At 37.2% G+C, this 20986-nt stretch overlaps 1 long non-coding RNA gene across 1 annotated transcript; it reads left to right on the top strand.

The window, feature by feature from the left end:
- Positions 1-3264: 3264 nt before the first annotated feature.
- On the top strand, positions 3265-10631 carry LOC135183673 (uncharacterized). The gene is made up of 3 exons (XR_010305647.1): positions 3265-3401; positions 3890-3955; positions 10456-10631. It is a non-coding gene; the product is annotated as an uncharacterized LOC135183673 (long non-coding RNA).
- Positions 10632-20986: the final 10355 nt, after the last annotated feature.

The following is a 20986-nucleotide window of genomic DNA, read 5'->3' as shown; positions in this document are numbered from 1 at the left end:
TATTGCCTTGACAAGGAGATGGTTACAGAGCCCAGGTTGTCCTGTGAAGTTCACTCCTCTTGGAGCCTAGTCATTCTTACAGTGGAATTCACCTTTCTCTGAGATAAAGGCCTTTTTCTGAAAAATGGGGAGGGTTTGCCCACCTTTTTTTGCCAGGAGGTATAAAGAGGAACCTGTATCTTCTCCTACCCATCTGCTTTTTAAAACAGGCAGCTGTAGTTTTGAGTAGGTGTTTTATGTGGATCTTTTATCAAAGCTGTCACTGTATTTAGGAAACTGAGCACACTGCTATGATGGAAAGAGATGATTCCTAGTGTGGGACACTGTTAGCTCATTCCAGGTCCAGAGGAAATATAAAGAATCAATTCCATCCCAGGCTGGTATGGAAGGCATAGCTCATTGTCCTGTGAGAAGAAATATCACCAGAGGCAGGGTTTGTAATAAATTGCATTCACACATTGTTAAACTTTTCTGGTCTTTTGTTTCCACATATGTCAAACAGGCTTTTAATGGAGGACTCTCATCTGTCTAGAATTAACTTCTAAAAGAAGAGACTTAAGAAAATGTGAAAAATCAGCAGTGGGTCTACCATCAGTAATCTGCTGACTTAGCATTAATGTTTGGTTCTAACAAAATAAAACAACACAATGATTTATAATTCTAATTCTTTGAACCTTTATCCATTAAAAAAAAAAGAGGCATGTAAAATCATTTATGTGGGAGAAAGTGCATAGATGAGCTGTGCACAATGAGTAAGTGCTAGAATAAACTGAGGTTTTCTTGAACGCTCAGTGTTTATTTTGCATTAATGCTACTATAAGTACAGAAAAAGGGCAGCCTTTCCTGAAAAGGATATGGTGCAAACACTGCAAATCTCTTTTGGAAACCAACAAAACTTTTTAAAGGGTCAGAGACAGGCAATTTTTTTCACTATGGCATTCAAAAGACAGAAAGTGGAGCAGAAGAAAACTCAGCTGTTCAAAAAGTGGATCCATATGGTTCACAACAAATCCAGTATGCTAAAAATTTGATAATTCTAACCAAAAACCATCTTAAAACAGTCTAAAGCAAAAATATCTTTAAAAAAAACCAACCCAAACCAACCAAATAAAACAGGGTAATGGGAATGGTGCACTGAAATGTTTGAATTTATTTGGACATTATATAGCAAAACCTCTGGACTGGATAGTGAATAAACTAGGTCAGCTGACTAGTAATTTTGATTCATTTGGTTTGATAAAGTACACATTGATTGAGGAGCCTGCAACAGTCCAAATATGATGTTCTTCTTGGATCTTGAAATTTCACAACTGTCAATAAATCTGTTTACCACCAGTTAGGTATCACAGAAATCCTCCCAGTGGTTTTTTCTTTCTGAAAGTGAATTTACTGTATTAAGAGTCTTCGACCGACATCGCTGAGACAGCTATAGGAAAGGGGTAGTTCTTTTTCTAGACCACCTACTTAGTCTGGTTTTATCCTGCCTTCTAGGCTTGCAAACACAATTTACTCTCTGTGCCTGCTCACTCTTTGACCTTCTGCTGAGAATGACATCAGTAACACCAATTCTGGTGATAGTTTGTGATGTGGATATTTATCCACTAAATCTCTGGACCAAACCCATCAAATCACTTCACACAGGGTACAAAATAGCCATTGGGCAGCAATGACTTTCAGCCTTTACTGTCTAGGGCCAGAAGTGAGCCAATGACCTTTACAAAAAGGGCACTATAGCCTGTCAGAGCCATCATAGTAAACACTCCTCTAAAATACTATTGTAAAACTGATGAAGATGTGCTATAGTCACCAATCAAAGAATAGCTTTAGTGCCTTAAAAATGTGAAATAAACTACAGTCATTTGAATAACTTAGAACCAATTTTGAGCAGTCATTGAAGAACAAGGTCAGAGGCCATGACAGAAGAGACCTTGGGTTGGGTTGATACATTATTAATACAGTCTGGTAGATTATGTCTTGGTGTATTTGCAATGGACTCAAAATACCTATCAAACATTTACTATTTTTGGTAGTTCTGTGCCATACTTAGTACCAATTGGCATATTATGAGAAAAGTGTATGTTTTGTTCTTTATTTTTCTGGACACATAATTAGTACAGGTGTGTGTGAACACACATGTAAGCATACATACACATAGATAATTTGTTGGGGTTTTTTTGGTTTTTCTGCTGCTCTGTCATTACTTGCATGACCTTTAATCCCCTTCTTCTTCCACTGAGCCCTGCTATGAGTAGACCCTGAGGTAAAATATCTGCAGGTTTGCCATTTTCACATTCCAAATAATCCCAAAGGTATACATAGAGTAGTTCCCTGCATTCTGTTCACTTACATCTCTTCTTCTTTTCATTGCCTTTAATAATTGTAAACCTTTTTTTTTTACTCTTTTGCCTTTAATCCTGCTGTCTCTTCATCCGTTGAGGAAATAAGCAATTAATTTGATGCTAAACAGTCTTAAAACATAGGTTGTTTACATTTCTGTTGCTGCATGCTCAGAATCCACTTTATAGTCCATCTTTCAGCTACAGTTAGTTACTATGAGATGCTAAACCTTGCTGCAATACTGGTCCCCTAAAGGACCGTGCCATAGCAATGTGTTACAACACCTACTTGCATATTAAGATGTTATGAAGACTTTGATCTTTGATTTGGTGTGCTAAAGGGTGAAGGTCATGAGGATGGGGCCGGGCTCTTTTCAGCAGTGCTCAGCGAGAGGACAGGGGGCAATGAGCCCAAACTAGAACACAGGAGGTTTCACTTGAACTTAAGGAGAAACTCCTTGCCTAAGGGTGCTGGAGGCTGTGGAGTCACCTCCTATGGAGACTTTCAAAACCCACCTGGACATGCTCCTGTGTGGTGATCATGCTCTAGCAGGAGGGCTGGGCCCGATGATCTCCAGAGGTCTCTTCCAACTTCTATCACTGTGATTCTGTGCTAATGGACTTACTGTCTTTCTGCAGCTACTACTGTATGTCTGAAGCATGCTGCACTGGTGCAGTTTACACATCTCTTGTCATGCATTTACATCAACATTCAACAGATGAATTATGCTGGCTGTTTTAAGAGATGCTAATTTTTACTGTAAGAATTACAAAGTTTTTTAGAGTACAACTGAATAAACTGCTGGCCCTTTTACCTGTTTTGACAGTCAAATCAATTTGATTCAAACCAGTCCCAGGTGTTGGTGACAGCCTGAGTATAAATGCTTTTAGCCTACCCGTAGATAGTTGCCATTTGCAAGAGGGTAAACTGCTGGTGGTGTTCTATGAGTCAATCAGAATTTCAGATGTATTTTTTTTTATTTAAAAAGTATTTTAAATTGGTAGCAAAAAAAAAAAAAATTCTGCCAAAGAGGACTTGGAGAAAGCTTAATTAGTTCTCAAGTGGTAAGGGACATGAGTCAAATCCATATGTTCATTACATTACTACTAGGATTTACTGGAGAAGTGTGAAGGAAGAAATATGGTTTGTAGTTTCTAGTTAAGGGTGATTTTCCTAGTAGTGACAATGTCCAAAGCTAAGGAATATTTAATATCTCTAATTGTCTTAGTGTAAGACAACTGTAATACTGTATTGAAGCTTTCAAACTTTGTTGACATTTGCATTCCTTCTTCCAAACATTCCTTCCTGTGTAAAGATCTTATTTGAATTGTTCATACAGAAAAATCATCTTAATTTCTTTTGGGAATGAAGAATTTGAGGGAAGACCAAGATAGAAAGACATAATTTTAAGACTTATGCCATGCAGTCTGAAGCAAATAAATGCATATGATGTGTAACATAGTGGCCTCTGAGTTTGACCATAGGCTTGGTGCGGTATTTACCTTCATGGATGTCAATCTCAGACATTTGCTGTAAATTGCTGTCATTCCAGGTAATACAATAGAGGAAAATGAAAGGGATCCCCAAATGACTTCTTTTTGTCATTCATCTTGCAAAGGTAAGTCTTTCTCCTATAATGCAGATATATTTAAGAGTTTATAGGTAAATTAGTGGCAGAGTTGTAGACTTTTCTTCTTTAAAGACTGAAACTCTCATTCATAAGAATTCAACTGTCACACATTAAAGAATGTTGTTACTCTAAGCATAACCTTTCCCTATCAATAAAATGCTTCACAGTTATAGGTTCAGATAGTTTATTCACACATCTAAATCTTTATAAAGATCTAGAATCAGCTAGATTGGAAGAGATGTCTGAGCTCATCCAGTCCAACTTATCACCCAGCTCTACCCAGTCAACTAGACCATGGCACTACGTGCCTCATGTCTGCATCTTCAGTGACTCTGCTTTTTGCTGCGATGTATGACTTATCCCAGGACTGTTAGAAAATCCCATGTAAGAGCTTAAAAAAAAAAAAATCTGTATTTAAAACATAGCTTCCTAATTAGTCACCCTATTGCTTTTACCTGCACAAAAAGATGGGAGCAGTGTAGCATCCAACACAGGAGAAACAATGTCACTTCATGCAGGGAACGTGCACATCAGACCGGCAAAATTAACCTGCACAGATAACATGCTAATAGAATGTCTTGGACTATATGAAATTGGGTTGGTTATCAACTAGTTCCTGAAGGGAGAAGGTTTGGTATGTGAAACTGTTATCTGTGCAAGATGTTTTTAATTTAACAAGGAATTCTCTGTAATTAAAATAAAAATGAAATAGTTTTTGCTGTAGTATCCTGAGAGAGTTTACCAAAGCAATGGCCTAACTATATGAAGGCAGAGGTAATTTTTTATCCATAAGGTATTTATGGTAACATGTCTATTCTTTCCCAAAGCAGAACATGATACATCTTTTAAATTACATTTTTTGAGAAGGAAGATTTTTATGAAATTTTCATGTAGTGCATAATTTGTGGTTTCTGGAAACAGGTGACAAAAAGATTGTCCTCCCTAAAGATGGTCTAAAGGAGCCTTTGACGTACATTTGAAGCACTTACATTTACAATGTCTTTTTGCTATTATACAGATGAATGCTCAGATGGAGTTTTCACAGAGGGAGAAAGAAGAACACGGTCTAGGTCTATTTGTGTTTATAAGTCTTTTCTGTGTTTACAGAGTGGTTTATTTTATGATGCAGTTTTAAAAATAATCAAATACGGGCTGTTTTGAAAACAAGAAAACTGTAATTAAAGGCATTGATGGATAGTTACATTAACAGCTCGTCAACTGCTAATCTGAGACCATCTGTTCTTTCCTGGTCTGAAAAGGTTAACAGCATATGGATGCCTTTACTTGCCACAAACTATAATACAGGCTTGCCAGGATGAAGAAATGGTGCTGTAGTGCAGGACTTCTGGCAAGGCACGGTGTGTTGAAATTCAGTTCGTGCTGCCAGAAGTGGCCACGCAGGACACAATTTTTCTAGGCAGGCACATCATCAACTAGTGTAATTATTTCCCCTTTTTTGGCATTGTGGCTTAAGAAGACTTAATCAGCAAGTGAGTATATGTCAGGCTAAGAGACAAGTAATAGTTAGTGAGGTTTCAGGTGCTTTGTTGTGTTTTTGTGTGTGTGTGGTTTTTTGGTTTGGTTTTTTTTTTTTTTTTTTTTTTTTTTTTTTTGAGAACTGTGGACTAAAAAAAAGAAGAGGGGTGGGGGAAATAGGGAGGAAAAAAGGGAAGTTTTAATAAATTACCAGAAAATAGTATCTTGAGGAAAAACTCTGAAGTTGATTAGCAAACAATATAATTTATCTTCTACAGAAAATGGATTTTTAAAGTTCTGCTGTATATAATCAATTATTGATATACTGTCACAAAATGAGTAGTGCAGTCTATGGGTGAGAGCTGCTGTATTTTTAGGAAGCATGACATAATGGATTGTGGTTCTAAATCACAGAATGTTAGGGGTTGGAAGGGACCTCCAAAGATCCTCTGGTGTGACAACCCTTCCAACACTAGAGACATGAGAAAGGCAATAGTAGTTTTGCTCTTCAATGGTGGCTTGAATGCACAGGGTACAAGGAAATTGTATGTGTTAGTTAAAATATCAAGGGAAAAGATTTCTCATTCTTGTGGATATCTAGATAGTAGGATATCCATGAAGAAAACTGAACTGGAAAGAAGGTAAGCTATGGTCAACGCAGGCGAACAGAAAATATATTAAAGGGCTGAATTGAGAAGCCTTTTTCACGTTATTGATTTCCTCAAAGCAAAGAAAGATTCTTAGTAGATGAAAGCTGAGCTTTCCATTCTATCATATTGAAGGTAAGTGGTTGTATGAGTGCTTTGGGTTATTGCTCTCAGGTAGGTAAAATACTTGAGGGCTTTTGTTTGGTTGAAATTACCTATTTGACTCTAATGTAGGCAAATTCACCGGTAGGGTGAAAACCTGCTTAAGAAGCTGAAGAGGTGAATTGTGTTGCAGTGGCCGTGCTTTTATTTGCATAGAAAAGCTAGATAAAATGTGTCAAGAATGTTCTGTAGCCTTCCTGTAGAACTCTTCAACCTCTGCAGTGAAAGCAGAAGTCCTTATATAGCTGAGTTAATGAACCTAGATCACTTAGGAAGTCTGACATGTGGACTTGCCCGCATTTTAGTTATGTAAGCAACTGGCTTCTGACTGCACTAGTTTTGCATTTGTAGTGTAGCTGTCTCTTGGGACTAAAAAAGATAGGAAGTGGCATATGTTTCAAATGAATTATCACAGAATGAAGGGGGATAAAAGTCATTTAACAATGAAGCATCAAAACATCTCTGATCAATTTAAACAAAAAATCACTACAGCATTTCTGAGTGGTTGAGCAACCCCCAGAGCAAGAAACAACACTTGTATCTATAAAAAGAGGTGAACAGGAATTATAAATTAGAGACATTTATTCATAATAATGTCATAAGAGGAACAAGCAGAAGAACAATATTACTCTATCAAATGTCTTGTGTATCTACATTACTCTGGAAGATGTAAGAAAAAGAAATGTGACAAAGATCTACAATGAAGGAGAACTGAAGGTCTTAGCTCAGGGTCAAGCTTATGATGCAGCTGGCATATAGAGACTTGAAAGAATAATACATGTGACAGAAATCTGGAATAATATTTTGATTTGACAGGAATATAGCTTGATAAAGAAAATAAGGTAATATTCCCTTAGAATAATTGACTTTTACAAAGAGTGTCTGTAAATGTGTGGGGGGAAAAAAAGTGTGAAAGGACTCAGAAGATGCACATCTAATACACACCCCCACACCAGGAAAGCTCAGGCCTTGGAGACCTTTTTTTGTGAACATTTATCAAACTACAGGTTTTTTAGTTCAGTTTAATTACCACAAACTCTACAATCAGAATACAGATTGCATTGGCATTGTGTTGGTTTGGGGCTTTAAAGAAAAAGCAAACCCCACAACCCCAAAAAACCCCCCACATTACAGACCACTAGTTAAAAGCTTAAAATTATTTGCTGAAGTTGGAGAAGGAAAGAAAGGGAAGGTTAGTTAAGACAGGAGAGAAATTAACAGGAAGGAATTTGTTGGGAATACACTAGTAGAATGCAGCTTTTGAAGATGGATCATGAAATAATAGAGTTCATGATCTTTCGATGTCAAGGGTTAGGGCTGGGCTGGCCACTAAATGAATGACAGATGCTCTCTAACCCCTCTCCTTTCCCAAAGGAAAGAGAAAGGAAATAAGGGATAGAGATTGATGGATTGCAATAGAAAACTTAACCAGCTTTAATGAAAATGATACCAATAAAATTACAAAGAATAACATCTTCAGTCTAAATTAACGTTACAGTAATTCCTGTATAGATTAATTACTGCTTTGTCCAAGATCTAAAAGAAATAGTCTTCTCAGGGCTTCTGCTCTAAAAGCTGAAATTTAGAGTATCTGAAGTTTACAGCAATATTTTTATAGCAGAAACTTCTTCTAAACTCAAAATGCTACAAGAATGCCTCTAGCATTACAACAGAGTAGAAAACCTAAGTAATGTAAAAATGTCCTGGCCTAGGAAAGTCTTTACAACCATTTTGATTTCAATATGTTCAACATAATTATAGCAACTTAACCTTCCAGCCTTCTTCAAGATGTCTCTAATTTTTGAGCCTTGAGTCCATTTTTCATTTGGAGTTTTTAAGGTTGTTTGATTTTATTTTTTTAATAGAATGGTCATTCTCCTATCTTAATAAAATAAAAATTGAATTATATGCACTACTAGGCAAGCATGACAGGACTTTTGCTAGCAGATGTAAGGTGTGAAAACCTGTGGGAAAATCCTATTCATTTTAGGTTCCACTTGAGAACACTGCAGTGCACTGGAAATGGATTCAGTCTTAATGGTACTGAAAAAGATAGAAGCTGGGGAACAATGGAAATCAATGATTTGAACCTAATTAAAAAGACCTGATAAAAATTCTAGGAAGCCAGATGGCAAAGTCAATTTCTCAGTATAATATCAGCACAGAGAAAGAATATGATTAGCTGTTGACATTCTGCAAGGATACAGTGATATTATCAGCAGGGAAGTCAACGTAATTCTTTAACAGTATTAGAGTCTGCTTTTATAACTGTTGTACACCTGATTTGATGTGAACCATTTAGCTTTTGAGAAACAGAAGATAGAATATGTGTTGGGTTTTCATTAGCAAGGTTTTGGTAGTTGGGCTATGAGGGGTGGCTTCTCTGAGAAGCTGCTAGAAGCAGCATGTCACTTTGGTACCTATTTTAACAGCCACAGTGGTGTTAGATTGACAGTTGGCCTCAATGATCTTAGGGATCTTTTCTAACCAAAGCAATTCTATGATTCCTCTGAGAAAATGTCATCTTCAAGGTGGACCCACCACTGTCCAAAGCGAAACTTGTTGGCAGTGGTGGTAGTCCCTCTGTGATAATTAAGAAAGGAGAAGAAAACTTAGACAATGGTAGTGGAAGAGAAGAAGAAGGTATTGGAGCAGAGATTCCTCTCAGCCCATGATGAAGACATGGTAAGACAGGCTGTCCCCCTGCAGCCTGTGTAGATCCAGAGTGGAGCAGATATTCATCTACTTGAAGGCTGCAGCTGCCTGTCTGTTAAACACCCTTCCACCTCTTTCAATATTTTGACTAAGTCTCTTCTATAAACTTTAAAGGATTGGCTAAATATAGGATGTGGCTCATAGCTGTTACTGACTTCCGTTCTTTATTGGGATATTAGACTTCTTTATGCTGTCTTTCTCTCTGTCTATGCTGAACATTGAAACAAGAGTAACTCTTATTAAGTAATGACTGATGAGTTGACACAGGGAAGGAGTCTCCCTTAAACAGTTTGCACTTGGGATAATCACAGTTCCAATAACTGATCACCCCTGGCTATTGTGTCTGAGCTGTCACTGAGACATATATATATAAAAATATAAATAAAATTCCCATCTTCACAGTGTAAAAATTCCTTGCCATGACAGCCTTTACTCTGTCCTTAAGACAGTTTATAGCTTTGAAAATCTGCCTGCTGTGGTGGAAATATTAAATGTAGCAACATTTAACTACTGCCTGCTAACTTTCTTAATTAAGAGTGAAACTAATATATGTTGTCTATTAAAAACTATGCATGTATCTCCTTCATGATATAGTTCAAGAAGATATTTCGTAGGTGATTAAATCAAATCTAATCTTCCAAGACTCTGAAAGCTGTGTTTTTATCTTTAATCCATATTTAGTACTGCATAGATATTAAGACAGTATTTCTAATGAAAATTACTATTGTAGTTTGTGTTTTTGAAGCCAGAATCACAGGAATCATTGAGTCTTTGGAGTGAAAGTAGTTTTTCAAACTTTGTTTCTTTAGTGTGGTGTTCCCTGGTCACTTTGAGTGTATGATTGTTCTAGATCTGCGTTTCTTGATGCTGTAGTTGTGTTTTATTGTACATCTGCAACACTGCTGGGAGTACATATGATGATTTCATTATTGGATCAAAGCCTTAGTCTCTCAGGTCACAACCCTGCTTCATGTTCTTATGCAGACCCCTCTAGACTTTCACTAAAGCCAGCATTTTATGCTCATAAAACATTTGTTCAGAAAATAAGCAATCAGAAAAGACAAAATAAAGCAGTCTGAAAAGTATCTGAGGCAAAAAAAGATAAAAGTGGTTTATGGCATCATGCTGGTCTCTCATGACCAAACTCCCAAATGAGTCATTTACTTGTTCAGACTCCCAGACTGGTAATTTACTGGTTTAGGAATAAAAAAAAATAACCAAAACAAAAAAACCCAAACAAACAAAAACCAAAAAGAAAACCACCTTAAGGTTGAAAGCTGTTTTTAAAAAACACAGTTTATAATCCTGAAGAAAAAAGAATCAAGGATATTTTGATCTTTCAGATATTAGTCTCTTTCTTTTCTGTACATTAGGTGTCTGTGGCATAATTTTATGAAATATACTAACTTCATGTTATTAAACTGTGATGGGCTGAAATGAGGAAAACTACAGACTCTTGTTTCTTAGTCAAACATTTCTTATTTTTAGAACTGGATCAATTGACAGCAGAGGAGCAATCCACCATGGAAAGAGCTAAACAGGTCCCTGACAATAGAAAATTGGATACAGACCAGAAGAAATGCATGTTGAGGCCACCTGTGCATACAGTAGTGATATTTGGCAACTCAGGGAAGAGAGCAAGTATTTCAGGATTCTATCCCTGGATCCAGGTGAGTTTCTGCCTACATATGTGTAGTTCTGCACAAAGACGTTTTGGGGCCCTATCATGTTGTGTTTATTGTGGACAGTTAAATTCCTTAAAGTATGCACAAGATATGGAAGTGAGAGCAGGTTTCATGAGACAGTTGGTAATGATGAGCATGCTGGTATCGTACCTGTGCCTGGGGTTCTTTCCTTCTTGTCAGGAATCTACCACCCTCTGCCTACCTTGCAGCAGAGCTGCTACTCATAGGAATCTAGACAAGGTGATGGAATGAGTCAGAGGAACCTGCTGAGTTTCAATGAGGATAGATGTAATTGCAAAGCAAGGACTATTTGCAACAGTCTAGGCTGAAGTCTGACTTCTGGGAATCTGGGCATTTTTTGTTTAGGGTGTGATGGTCACAGAGAGGAGATGTAGGAAACATCATATGGAACTAAACTATCTGTGGTATTAAGGCCTGATACATTGTAGTGTCTTCCACTGAATGCTTCTAATATAACACATTACAGATTTAACCTCTGTATTCCAAAACAATGCCACATTCAAATATTATAGCTGTGAGCTACACATGACCTCAAAAGAAAACTGGAGTACAGACACAGCTTGTGTTAGGGTATGTGATATAGTCATATGCAGACCTGACAGTGTAGAAGTGTATAAATAAAAATAAAGAATTTTGTGCATCAGTTTATTATTCTAATTATGGCAGTAAAAATGTTCTGAATGTGCTAGGTGCTGTCTTCAGAGGAAGATGAGGCTGAAATTTGATGTAACATTCTGGCAATCTGCTTGATGGTCAGGCCACAAAAACACCAATCTTCCTCTCCAAGGCAGGGATCTGCTGTAATTATGTAAGGTTTTAGCATTGCATGGCAAGCAGTAGTGTCACCTGAAAAGTTATTCTTTGCTTTTAAGTGCCTTTGCTAGTCTTGCTAGTAGAAATATGTACCTGCATTTCCTTATCCTGCATAATCTTATTTTATTTTCTTTTTTAAGAAAAGGAGGAGACATGAGGGGAATGGGGTTTGTAGATCCTCTAGCAAAGAAGATTTTAAGGCTTAAATAACTGCAGTGTAAGCTTATTGCCACATGTAATACCGCTTCTTGATTTATTACCTTGGAAACCGACTGAACTTCTAGTTCTTTGCCCTAGCTTTACTACCATTTAAAAGCAGTAGATGAGTGAAACACATATCTAAGGAGATTTCATTTCTTCATGGTTAGAATGTGTTAGAGTGAGACCAGAGGAGGGCCACGAAGATGATCAGAAGGCTGCAGCAGCTCTGCTATGGGGACAGGCTACAAGAGTTGGGGCTCTGCAGCCTGGGGAAGAGAAAGCTTCAAGGAAACTTTATAGTGGTCTTCCAGTATCTGAAGGGGGCCTACAGGAAGGCTGGGGAGGGACTACTGACAAGGTCTTGTAATGACAGGACAAGGGCTAACGGGTTTAAACTATCAGAGGGAGATTCAAACTAGATGTTAGGAAGTTCTTTACAGTGAGGGTGGTGAAATATTCTTATAGGTTGCCCAGGGAGGTTGTGGCTGCTCCCTCCCTGGAGGTGTTTGAGGCCAGGTTGGATGAGGCCTTGAGCAACCTGTTCTAGTGGGAGATGTCCCTGCCTGTGGCAGAGTGTTGGAACTGGATGATCCTTGAGGTCCCTTCCAACCTAAGCCATTCCATGATCCTATATTTAATTGTTTAATTCTGGCTATATTTTTTGAAATAGAAAAACCTCCTATGTGAATGAAAAGATTTCTCAGTACTATATTGAGTTCCATTTTCATACCGGTACAGTAACTTTGTTATTCTGTCCTTTTGAGAGCCTTCTAAGCAGGGATTTTTATTGACCTAAGAAATTCTCTTCCACCTATTTGATGGAAACAGTGCAATCTTTTCAAATTTTATTTTCTTGTTTATTTTTTCCCCAGCTAGTATCTGTTTTCTGTCTAGCATAAGTAGTAATGGCAGCTCCCTGTAACTAGAATATCTGTTCCCTCAGGTGAAAAAACCATCCAGATCCTTCTACCTAACTTCCTAATACATATGTCTAGAGCAAAAGTTCAGAACTTTTTATATACTGCAAAGACCTTAATACAGATGGGTGGTTACAATAGCTTGGAGTGTATTAACTGCATAGATCTGAAGTCTCTCAACATATTGTTGCTACTATTCTGTAAACAATAGGTTCTTGAGACTTCATAGGAACTGCAGAACAGATACCAAGCAAATTTCACTGGATTATTTCTTGTTTTCTCATTACATTCCTACTTGGTTTTGTTTGTTTGTTTGTTTTAGCTTCTTTAATATTGGAGAATCAACAGAATTGAACTAGAGGTGATTTTATTTGATCTATAAATATGATCCTTGTTAGCGTTTGGGCATCGCTGAGTGATTTGAAATAAGAGCGCAAGAGGGGTAACATTAGGACACAGAGAAGGCTATGAGATAAGGAGTGCAGCTTCAGGGAAAACAACCTTGAAAAGTTGGCAGAGAAACTGCCAAGTTAGCTGTGTGAGAGGACTAAGTGGGGCTGGTCAGTCAGATTTGCTCCTAGGACGTATGGACAGCCCATACTCTACTGTGCAGCCTATCAGAATTATACACATTGTGTTAGCTCTCTATATAAGCACAGCTTTTAGCTGCAATAAAGGTCCAACTTATGCATCATATTGGTGTCTCAGCATCGTTCTGGTCCCTGCATGATCTAGGCAACTCCGGCAGATCCCAAACTTTCTACTGCCTTTAATTTTACATGTCAAACATATAAAATGAGACTGCACAAGGATTTCAGTCTGTGTCACATTTTATCACTGGTGACAACTGGCATATGTTGAAAAGAAAAAAAAGTTTAAAAAGAGAGAAAGTTTCCTTCCTTCCTTCCTTCCTTCCTTCCTTCCTTCCTTCCTTCCTTCCTTCCTTCCTTCCTTCCTTCCTTCCTTCCTTCCTTCCTTCCTTCCTTCCTTCCTTCCTTCCTTCCAGAATGATGGTTAAATTAGATCATAATTCACAAGCATCTCTGATAAGGGATATTGAGTGAATTTAGAACCTACAAAATACTATTATTGCATGTTCCAGAAGTAAATTGTTTCCAAATATCACTGCACTCTTAGGGCTGTAGGATGTACTGATCTTCTTCTATATCGTATTCCCTGTTAAACAAAATGATGCTAGATATTAAGCAAAATGCACAGCTTTGAATCTTTTGAAACTCAGTGAACAAAGTGGCACATGCTTGAGAATTTATGCAACTGAATGTTAAAAATAAATCAGTCAGGAACTGGCAGCCTTGTCTTATCTAAGATGCAAGGCGTATGAAGTAGAAAAAAAAAATCCCAACACATAGCCATTGGAAGAAGAAATATTTAGAAATAGGACAACTATGTATTTATGCAAGAGTAAAGAGTTCATTGAAGGCCTCCTAAAATGGTGGCATTTTAATAAAAAAAGAATTACAGGTTGCAGAAGGAGTAAAAGAAAAACAAGTATCTAAATTGTTCTAAAGTAACAAGTATAATACCAAATGTTTATAGGGAAGTAATGTGCAAATGAGGAGTAACTGGTGCTACAAGCTTGGTTCCTTTTTAGCTCTGTCATAGAATAAGTGTCACACATTCATGCTGGGCCTTCATTTCCTGGCTATTTCATAAGGAATTGATCTGCTCTCTCAATTACAGAAGTGATTTTTGTGGTGCAAGACAGAGATTCGATCAAAAAAATCTGAGCAACTAACAGGCCATTACAAGAACATGATGGAGTGATAATAACACTTACTGCATTAGTGAAATTATCCAATACTTCTGCCTGCATTTTACATTTTGTATTTATACAAAAATGGAGTCTTGATTGTGTGTTTCCCTGCTATGACAGTCAAGGAAAAGAAACTTTACATGTTGTGCATGGCAAAAGTTTGGGCTTGTTATCAGATCTCCAGATGTGGATGCATAGGCATAAATAAACTCATTTGAAGCATCTAACAGTATGAGAGAGAGGAAAATGCTGAAGTCATCAAAGTAAACTATGAATGCTCCATGCACATGATGATAGCCTGATAGTGTTTTTCTCAGTAAGAAATGCATAAAAATCCTAAATATAATTCAACTTATAGAAGAAATTAAAGCAAATGTGTTATTTTGGTGTTTTTTTTTTTTTTTTTTGGGGGGGGTGTGTGTGTGAGGAAAAATAATGGAATATAACAATATAGCACAACTTCAAAGCCTGCCAGAAGACTGATGAGCCTTAGTTTAAGTGAGGCTGTTTTAGTGATGCCAGTTACAATTGTGGATGCTTGATGCTTCCAATAATTAGTCCGTTATGATTTTGTCAGTGAATTGATAGCATAATTTGTGCAAAATCCTACAGATTACTTGTTCATGTTGTATCACTTTGTGCAGAATAATGGCCTTTACTTTCAGTATTTTGTAGAACTGAGTACTTGAAATGAATACTCAGCTGATAAATATTCTATGAGCTTTGTTGCTTCTTGCTATTTTTCTTGGTTTTAAGTGAACTTACCATTGACAATCCAAAACAAGAAGCGAGTTGCTAAAAATGGCTCCATTCCAGACTCTAATCTAGGTCCTTTGAAAGGAACACATACTGATTTTTCAGAAATCTCATAGACTTAATTTTCTGAAAATCAAACCCTTTTACATAATTCAGAGTTTTCTGCCATGGTTATTATCCTGCAAATCGCATCTTCAGTTGAAGAAGCCTATGGAGTTTGAAAGCTGAGATGTAGCAGCAAGCCCTGAGCATTTCCATCCAGTAGTGAATTGTGTAAAGCAGATGTCTCAGAAAATTACTTGAGTTATACAACCTAATTGTTGAATGGTGCTTTTCTATTCCCACTTGAGAGTCATTCACAAATCAGTCTCAAATTCCACTACTGTTTAACTGTTGTTTGCTGAATGGTCTTAACCAGCAGCTTTCACTTATGGCTTTTTGCTAAGTCTTCATTTTGAAGAAAGTTAATTCCCACTGTTTAATTCTTGTATTAGTCTACCTTTTCTTATATGGCTGACAGGAGAGGAAATAGCCAACATATGTGTCTGTGGGAACGAGACAGAAACTTGAATCACTGAAAGGTTGTGGGAAGCTATCATCTTTGGAGCTGAGCCAACCAATAAGTAATACCTAATAATAAAATAAACCTGTTAGGTTCAGTGTTCATTTCAGAAATTGTGGCTGAAGAAGCCTAAGATGCTTTCTCTGAAAATATGTTTCAGTAGAACTTGTGAAGCTAACCTGGTGTCGTGCTGTTGGCTTGAAGAGCTGCAAGAAGTTGAGTCTAGAAAAATGCTGAAGTAACTTGTGCCAATTTTAGTGATATACGTGTGTCTGCTTGTGTTTATTTTGTCTGTGTGTGTTAGAGAAATGTTTATTGTATAAATGGAAATAACATAGTGTGCTAGTTTTACCCTAGCTGGGATGTTTTAGTGAGAGGAATTAGATTACAGGCTGTGAAAAGGAAACAGTTGTGATGTCTATTTCACTCATAGGCTTGCTGAGATGTATAAAAACAAGAACACACAGAAAACGGAATTACTGCCTCCCTTCTCTCTCTAACCTGCTGTCTGTGTAACTAATCCTGCTTCCTAACCCCCCGACCGATTCTCCAAAATCACCTTGAACATAAGGCCAAGTCTGGGATAAGGTAGAGGGGTGGAAAGGATGTAGAAGGGTGGTTGGGAGCCCCTCCTGGGGACTCTGGTTTCTGGGGGGGCTGTTGTGTTTCTGTATTACTTTTTAACTTGTATATCTCTGTATGTAGCTGTATATATTGTAAATATCTGCTTGTATATTATGCTAAGCTGTAAATCTAAAGCTTCATTCCCTAACTTCCAGCTTAGCTGAGTCTAGTCTGGGTGATTTCATAAGAGGAGGGGGGGTAACACCCAAACCATCATACACAGATCTGTGTAGATGGACATGCTTGGTATTTCCTCTGAGTGGTTGTGAGCAGACTAACAATTTGGAATGGATTGTGGGACTCACAGCACATCCAATTTAAAGCTGTTCTATTTTTCTATTTCTCCTTCCAATAATTTTCACAGAAGGAGGATTGATGTTTCTCACAGTAGTCTCTCTTTCATGTTTCTTTTGTAATCTTAACTGATATGAATTAATATTTAGCCACGTCTCTTTCTACTAGATTTTGTTACAAGCATGTAGTATCAGAATTCCCCTTGAGTGCAATCCTTCCAAGTGCAAAGCACCACGTATCTTTAATTCTTCTGCTTTTCTCTGTGAGCTGAGGCCAGTCAGTGCTTTGAAAGTCTCTTCTTTAATTCTGCAAAGCTTCAAATGTAATTTTTTTTTGACCTTTAAAATATTCTGAGTTTTGAGTGTTCGCCATGCTACAGTATCTCTCAAAGTGAATGAGTGACTACAATTTTAGGATTTGAATTGGGGATTTAAGTAGGAGAACCAGAATACATTTCCTTAAATCTGTAGATGAGATAGTTTAAATAATCATGGTTCCCAGACTGTAATTTCCCAGTTTTCCTCAACAGATCTTGTTTCTATAGTTTCTTCCTGCAAATCAGAGTTTTTTTTTTATTTAAGTAGGGATATTGAGTCTGTATATGAAAATTCTCATATCTTGCTGATACACCTATATGTATGTCATACTCCAAGTAGGAGATTCTTTTTTTTAGTGTTTCCAGATCTACTTTGGATACTTTTCTTGCTTTTGGAGACTACTAGCTATTTATTTTCCTAAAATGTATGGGTAGAGGTAACAGAACAAATCATAGGTCGAGCTGGCAAATTACACATAAAGACACAAATCTAAACATACCCAGTTCAGACTTAATTAGGCCATAAGTGTATGCATTCTCTTTCTCAATCTCCCTCTTCCTAGCAGTTTTGCATATAAAAAATCAGTAGTCTGTTACTGACATTGGAGTAAATTCTTCACATTAATGAAACAAACTTTATGTCTTCTTACTACATTGTTAGATGGGGGAGAGTTTTAATTTCCCTGAGTTTCCTTAGCTTTAGTTGATTTACCTTTTCTTCTGATTTTCCTTAATTTTTGTGCAGTTGACTTTGTATTTGCTGGACTGTTGAGGTTCAAGACAGCTGTACTGGAGGGTAAATTGCATTATAGATTGATATCTACATGGACAGTGCAAAAAAAATTCAATACACAACAGTATAAGGGAAACATTTAAATATCTCTTCGTGGTTGGAGAGATTAGGAAATATTTGCCTCTGCATAAGTACATACGGACTAAATATGAACTAAATTAGGTATTTCAAGTGGTATTGACTTGTATATTCCCCCTGTAACATAATATACAGAAGAAGAATCAGGGGTCAGCAGCTCTTAGGGAGTCTCTGGAAACTGTTTGCTGACTGATCTCAGTGTTATTATGGAACAAATTGGAGGAGGTCATAGAAAAGGGCAGTTGTCATATCAAAAGCTGTAGAGGATTAACTCATCTGTCTCATTGATAAATCAATCTTATTCCTTTTCCAACCAACAAAATTCAATTAACTTTTATGAATTATTTAGCTACACTGAAATCTTAGATAGTATTAATATTTGTGTTTCAGCCACCTTTTTGCAAGGGATGTAAAATATTTCTTCTTTATCATCAATCAGACTTCAAGGCAGATTGCAATTTCCTATTTTACTGTTTAAAGAAATATCTTCTTAATCACACCTGATGTTGGCTGAAGAATTTTACATACTGCTACTTAAATGCAGGTTACTAATTGCTTCAGAAAAGTGGCAGGGATTCTATGTTACTTAAATTACAGATTTTTTAGTGTAGTGGGAGGTTTTTTGGTGTGTGTGTGTTTGTTTGTTTGTTTGTTTTTTACTCAGTGACAACTCTAACAAAAGCATTTAGAAATGTAATGCTTCCCAACAAATGACAATTTGCTAGTTAAGCCTAAGAAGAAAGGAGCTTGAACAATGTGGCCAGAGAAGTTGTTTGAGTATTTATGTCTTTGGCAAAAAAAGTTTTAAATCTCATCTGAGAAACTATGCTAGAGTGAGTGGCTAAGAATAAAGCAGGATTAACTTGTAGACAGGAGAAGCTTATTTTTTGAGTGCCTCAAAAAAATGAAAGCTTGTCAGTCCCTCAGTCACTTCCTGCTCTGTTCTTAATATGATGCAGAGATCTAGCCATCAAAACTGAGAAGCAGGAGCTTGAAGTCTTGACAAGCCAATAATGATCATGAGAATGTCTTTTGCAAGTGCTCAGTCTAAAATACAGATTGAAAAGCTTGAAGGACTAAGAATGAGTTATTTAGCCTCTGTTGTCAGTGTTGTGAAAGGATAAAAAGTTCAGAGCAACTTAGTCGTCTGGCTGTATATTCAGACTCATGAGTGAGTACTGCATGTTGCTGCACGAGCCCTGGCATTCATTCCTGAGGTAGGTCTTCTACATAGTTTACAGCTTGTGTGTGTGTATGCACAAGCAAGAATCAGAAGGAACAGTGTAAATTGCATCTCCTAGGCCTTTATTTAGTCTAGGATTTGTCTTCTCAAGATTTTTGGCTGTTCCAGTTACAATGTCAGCACTTCTGAGTTGCCTAACACCGTTGTACTCTGCCCTCACTGGATCTTGCAAAATGCTGCATGATACTCTGTCTTTGAAATACCATATCCTTCACCATCAATCAGGTATTTTATCAGTCCTTTATGGTTTCTCTTGAATTTCTTTAGGCTGATTTAATATTGAATTCTACTATGATTTCTTACTGCATTTTTTTAATTGATTTTAATTGAACATCTGAGCCTTGTGGAGCAGAGTAACTTTTGTTAACATTAATAAATGGGTAGTCTTTACAGATCTGCTTGTAGTTTCTCCTAGCCAAAGACTCTGAATATACAATATGGTTATAAGATGAATGGTCAATGAATACCGAGGAATTTATGACATGAATTTCAAACACAAGTTGTGATTTTTTTCATAAGAAAACAGAGGGACAGTGTTAGCAGTGTTAGCAGACAAGTTTCAGAGGTACCTTTTTGAGAAAAATCTCCTGCATATCAAACTTAGCATTCATGATTAAGATAGGAATTTACTTACAAAAATATGGAAATTTTCACTGAAACTTGGCATGTTGATTGTAGACGTGCTGCCAGTGTTAATAAAATATGCTAATTCTTAATGTAAGAATGCACCATTCAGTACCTTTGATTTTACTCTCTGCTCTTACAACAATCTTATCTGTTTCAGTGAATGAAACCCACTGATGCTCTTCTGGGTGTCAAAGCTGTATGTGATAGAATGGCAGCATGTATCATGTCTAAAATGTACTGTTGGAAGTCCTTTGTGTCATACAATACTTGACTTGAAAATGGATTGTAAATGTAGAAAGATGCAGAGATTTTATTTTCCTCCCTTTTAGTAGTTTGCCTTGCATTATATAAACAATCATGGAATCCATCAGAGTTGAAAGGGACCACAAGAATCATCCAGTTGCAACCCCCCTGCCATGGGCAGGGACACCCTACACAAGAGCAGGCTGCCCACAGCCTCATCCAGCCTGGCCTTAAACACCTCCAGGGATGGGGCCTCAACCACCTGCCTGGGCAACCCATGCCAGGCTCTCACCACTCTCATGCTGAACAACTTCCTCCTCACACCCAGTCTGAACTTACCCATCTCCAGCTTTGCTTCATTCCCCCTAGTCCTGCCACTACTTGATATCCTAAAAAGTCCCTCCCCAGCTTTTTTGTAGGCCTCCTTCAGATACTGAAAAGCCACAATAAAGTCACCTTTGAGCCTCCTCTTCTCCAGACTGAACAGCCCCAACTCTTTCAGTCTGTCCTCATGGGAGAACAGACATAGAATGACAGAGATTGGAAGAGACCTTGAAAAATCATCTGTTCCTGCCCCCCTGCCAGAGCTGGTTCACCTAGAGCAGATCACACTGAAATGTATGAAACAGTTCTTGAATATCTCCAGAGAGGAAGAATCCACAACCTCACTGGGCAGATGGTTTTAGTAGTCTGTCACCCCTACAGTGAAAAAATTCTTCCTCAGGTTCACATGGAACCTCCTATGAATGTTGGAAAGGACAAATTGTTTAATCTGATTTTTTTTAACTGTATGGGATTTCTCCCTTTAATTGCTAATACAAATAGTTATGTTTGCATTAGCTATTAAAAAAGTGGTGTATAACATTTTTTTTTTTTTGTTAACTATTGCAGACTGTCATCTTGCAGATAAGGAACACTAAAATCAGGTTGCTTCCTTTTTTCCACCATACTTAATGTATTTCTAAACAGTTTAAAACAACATCAATAGGCATATAACAATATAAAAGTTATACAGATGTAGTTCATGTGCCACTTAATTACTTGATTAGTTAAGTAGCACTTTTAATGATCA

This window comes from Pogoniulus pusillus, chromosome 19, assembly GCF_015220805.1.
Source record: "Pogoniulus pusillus isolate bPogPus1 chromosome 19, bPogPus1.pri, whole genome shotgun sequence".
In the NCBI taxonomy this organism is placed as follows: Eukaryota; Metazoa; Chordata; class Aves; order Piciformes; family Lybiidae; genus Pogoniulus; species Pogoniulus pusillus.
Note: the sequence above shows the minus strand (reverse complement) of the source record. Positions and strands in the feature narration are given on the sequence as shown.